Source organism: Camellia sinensis, chromosome 10 (genome assembly GCF_055761805.1).
Source record: "Camellia sinensis isolate YWXY chromosome 10, ASM5576180v1, whole genome shotgun sequence".
NCBI lineage: Eukaryota > Viridiplantae > Streptophyta > Magnoliopsida > Ericales > Theaceae > Camellia > Camellia sinensis.
Genome location: NC_138970.1, coordinates 78965553 through 78970676, shown reverse-complemented (window position 1 = coordinate 78970676; position 5124 = coordinate 78965553). Strand labels below are relative to the sequence as shown.

Genomic DNA, 5124 nt, shown 5'->3' with positions numbered 1-5124 from the left:
ATATGTATTTTGATGTTTGTAAATCATTGTAAAGAATTTGAAGAGGAAAATATGAGAACGCGACGGATTTTAGTTTATAAATTTAATCACTTTTATTTATTGTTCACACGAGTGTCACATGAGTGTCTTGATATTGGGTTGTAATAACGGATTGGTTATAATTGTTGTGGTATGATTATCGGAGTGTGACAAATCACCCGTCAATCTTCAATCTCCTCTCGGCAAAATGCAGCAGACCCGATCAATGCATATGAACAAGCTCCACAGTTGTATATGGCCGAAATACTCGAGTAAGGATCCTCTAAAGTGATTTTTCTCTAAAGTTTCCTAGAGTGCTACACTGTGTGGTTGAGATTTACTGGCAAGTCACATCAATTTTTCTAATGTGACTTGTCAGTAAATCTCAACCACACAATGTAGCACTCTAGGAAACTTTAGGAAAATTTCACTCTAGAGGATCCTTGGTGGAAATACTCTCATTGAACTACAGTTTAAACTTCCATTTCATAATTCAACAAAATAAATATTAAAGTATATCAAAAAAAAAAGTCTAAAATCTAAACACCGTAACATCGCTTTTGCTCATCAACTTTTAAGACCCACACTCACTGTCTTCTTCAATTGATTCCTTGTGGTTAACTTGTTTGATGACATCTTGAATCAACAATCTCACATTCAAGTAGGAAGAACCCCCTTCTTCCATTGCCTTTTTTGCCATCTCCCCAAGCACTCTCGCTCTTTTCCTTCTCTCTTCCCCTTCTATTCCTTCACCCATTACTTCCTCCACGGCTTCCCTAACTACCTCTCTCTTCACCAACACCGTAGACTTGTCTTCCCCAAACATGTGCCCAATTGCCTGTGCCCCAACACTCACTCCGGTCTCCAAAACCTGCACAATCAGCTTCTCATTAAAAAATTGGTCTGCGAACATGGGCCAAGTTATCATTGGCACACCCGCACATACCCCTTCCAATGTCGAATTCCACCCACAGTGTGTCAAAAATGCCCCCACCGCTGGGTGCGACAATATGAGTACTTGCGGTGCCCACCCTCGGATCACAAGGCCTTTCCCTTTTACTCTTTCCTCGAATCCATCTTCTTCCACCCACTTCTCTGCTGCTTTGGCTCCGCCTCTTATGACCCACACAAACGGGCGTTTCGACGCTTCCAAGCCTAAACCGATCTCGATTAACTGAAGAGGTGAGAGGCGACCGATGCTTCCAAGGCATGCGTAGACCACCGATCCTGGCTCTTGTTCATCGAGCCACTTCAAACACTGGTTTTCGTCAATGGCAGCCTTGTTTCCCCTTTGAGCCTTGTCCAAGTTGTCTTTATTGCATAACGATAGTGGTCCAATGCACCAAACTTTATGTCCTTTCACCTTTCGATACCCGTCCACGTATCTCGGTTCCAGCTCTTCGAAACTGTTAATCACCACCCCAGATGCTTCGGCTTCCGCGGCTTGTATTTTCTCCCGGAAGTCTTGCACGAACACTAATGAACCTGGATTGATTGATTGGGGCAACTGAGATTTTGTTAGCTGAATTTTGTCAGGCAAGCCCGGGAGCTCGAACGGTTCTGACTCGGACACACTCTCATGAACTTTTGTGATACGTAAATTGTGTGTGCATAAAAGAGTGAAGCAGTTCATTCCATCAAAAATAATTCTCGGAATTTGGAACTTGCGAGCAATGTCGGCTAGCCATGCAATACTTTTGTCAGCTATTATGCAACCTGGAGACGGCTCGAGCGCTTCAAACAACTGCTCGAATGGTTCTTGCAACAGGCAGATGGCAACGATGAAATTTCTTATTAGGTCTAGAGAGGGCACGGTGTCTACCGTTTCGCACCCCTCGGGCAGGCCAGCCTCCACGGACGGGAACCGGAGAGAGAGAAGGCGGAGGGGGAGTCCCAATTCGATTGCCCGGCTGATGATTGGATTGAATCTGGAAGCAATGAGAGGGGTGGTGACGACAGTGACAGTCACACCGTGTTGTGCCAATAATTTGGCCATGTCAATCATGGGTATGAAGTGGCCTGGGGCCATTAGAGGTACTAAAACGATGTGAAGGTGGTTATTTTGGGAAGCCATTGTAGCTGTTGGTGTTTGGTGGTGGTGGTGGTGGTTGTGACGGCGGTTGTGGTTGAATTGACTATTATGTTACAACGAGCTCTTTTGGATTTTATATTTGATGAAATGGATCGCCATTCGTGACTTTTAAGTGTAGTAGTGACGTAATAGCCTACATTAGGATTGAAATTTTACAAATTTTCTTCTCCAGTTTTTCTTTGAAAATACACCCATTTCTAAGTTTTCAAATAGATCATAATATTGTCAACCGAATAGTTCCCCAAATTTTCTTCTCCAATTTCTTAAAATGACCTTTAATTTCTGAATTGGTGGGCGTTGTTTGAATCCATGAGCCCAATCCGGACTCTATTTCAATTATCGGTACCATTCATTTTGTTGAATATTTTTTGTATTTCATTTATATAAAACATTAAGTTGATTCAATAATTGTAACTTATTCAATTTATGTCATTTGTCATAAAAAAAAAATGAAAGATAATTGGTTTTTTAAAATAAACTATACATTTTTTGTGACAAATGCAAAAATTGAATTAATTATAATTATCGAATTGAAATGGACCAAGCGCTTGACAAAATAAATGGTTCGAATCATCAAAATGACTTTATAGAGCCTCACAAGCCCAAACAATTAAAACTTGAGATTACAAGACTTTAACTAATAAGGAAAATTTTAATATCCTAAAACTGTTACATAAATCTGGTTTTGATAATTCAAATTGTTTATTTTATTGGATATTTCATATATTTCATCCATAAAAAAATTAGGTGGATCCGATAACTGAAACTAGTTTAATTTATCGTATTTGTCATAAAAAAAAAAATGTATGATTTATTTTTTTTGTCATTTATTTATATTTTTTTAAATGCTATAAATTAAACTAGTTACCGTTATCAGATATACCTAATTTTTTGTATTGATGAAATATATAAAATATCCGATAAAATAAATAGTTTAAATTATTAAAATGGAATCCATAATAGATCCCACAAATCGAAACGATCCAGTCCAGTCCAAAACGTGGCCATAGAGAATTTTCCTCCAATTTGGAAAATGACATCTTCCTAATTTTCCTTATATTCACTGACACTAATCTAAGTGCATGAACAATTGCATAATAAGTTTATAATTATTTTTTCAATTCTCATTTTTTTTCATATTCTCCCATTGTACTAGCCAGCTAAGTTGGTTGAAGAAAATTTTCAGCTCGATGTCTTTTCTGGTATGGCCAGCTAAGGGTCGTTTGATAATCTTGTTTTTTGGCTAAAAAAAATTTAAAAAATTATTAAAGAAGTTGAAATGTTTAAAAAATCATTAAAAAAAAAAGTAAATTATATACACCAGTCATTTACAATTTTTTATATAATTAAAAAAATATATATTTCCAAACACAATAATAACTTTTGTCTCTATTTCTTCTCATCCTCCCCCATCCCTATTATCTTCTCTGCCTGCCCTGTCCATCATCTTCTAACCCACCGATGACGATTGCAACCCTCTTTAACTCCAGTCACAACCACCATCAAACCTCCCCTCAATGGTTCATATGACATATTCACCCAATGACTCTGCTTCAACCCATCAATATCTGCCATCAAAGAATTGTATGATTTAGATACAAGTGATTAACTTCTTATCATGTAAGATGTATTGCGAACTATAACTCTTTTATGAGTGAACTTGTGGGTTAAAGGCATGTTGCACATGTGCAATCGTGTATCGCTTGAAAAACAATGTAGCTTCGATTTATTTTAATTTTTTTATTTTTACTTTGGTCGAAGAGTAGCAAAGTATAAATTAGGGGATATGATACGTGCTTAAATGTACACATTGAGACTCCAAAATACAGTTGTTAGATTTTTAGACCGTTATTACTTAGATACTTTTAATGGGTTTACGGGTGTGCAGATCTCTATTTCATCGTGAATGATCAACATTTGCAATAGTTTTTCCCGTCGCCAATGAGTGTATATATAATAATGGCTTTTCCTATGTCAACAAAATCAAAGTTTTTTTTATTTTTTTTTTATGTGGCAACAGAACGGTCTTTAATTTGTGAGAAATGTTTCGTTGCTAAATTGGTTGCATTGGCGAGTGAAATTCCAGAGTCCGAATATTATGTGCCTAGAGGGGGTGAATGAGTTAAGATTCTCTGTAAGAACAGATTTGGCTATCTTTCTGCTTTCCCAAACCTCTCTGTTCTTCACCTCTCTCAGTGGTTCAGTAATCTAATCTCAATATCTTGACAAATCTCAAGCCGCAAAATTGAAGGAAATTCAAAGCTCATTTTGGTTCTTGACTCATTAATTCACATAGATTTGTCAAACAACAAAATGACTGTTTGTTTGTTTGTTTTCATTTGATGTTCTACGCCTATGTTTGGTTTGGTTTCAAATTCTTGAACCTCTTCACTCAACAACTTCAGCGGACAAGTGGGTCCAAACATTTGGAAAGTTTGCTTTTCTTCATGGTAATTTCAATTAACACTTCACATACACAAGTCACCTAAAATCAGGTGAATGAAAGGTTATAGAAAACCAATGAAAACAGGCAAAAGCAAAGAAGTGAAAAGCAACCTACTCTGGCAACCTCCAGCGAACCCCGCAACACACCCCAGCAACCCCCTCCTTCCGTTCCATCAATGGTAAAAAAAAAAAGGGGGGGGGGGGGTGGGAAACCAGTAAACGAAAAAAATAGATATGAAAATTTCATATCTAGGTTTCCAGTGCCAAAAAGGAGGAAGAACCAAAAAAATAGGGAGGAAGAAGAAAGAAGAGGTGGTGAGCTATGTAAAACCAGTAAATAAATAATAAAATAAAAAAGTGAGAATAAGAAGAAGCAGAAGTAGAGACAAGCGATCAACTCTGGCGACCAATGGCAAATCTTGCAACACCTTCTTATAACAACCCCCAGCGGCGACACTTCTCCACCCACCAGCACACAAAAAAAAAAAAAAACCAAAATGATATCGTTTAGTAAGAACCGATCTCAACCTTCCAATCCTTTCATTTTTCACGTCGCAAACTCTCAATAA

General features: G+C 37.5%; 1 pseudogene across 1 annotated transcript; it reads right to left on the bottom strand.

Annotated features, from left to right (window-relative positions):
* Positions 1-466: 466 nt before the first annotated feature.
* LOC145801179 (UDP-glycosyltransferase 73C4 pseudogene) lies at positions 467-2194 on the bottom strand (annotated as a pseudogene). Its single transcript, XR_014342238.1, has one exon. The product of XR_014342238.1 is annotated as a UDP-glycosyltransferase 73C4 pseudogene (transcript).
* Positions 2195-5124: the final 2930 nt, after the last annotated feature.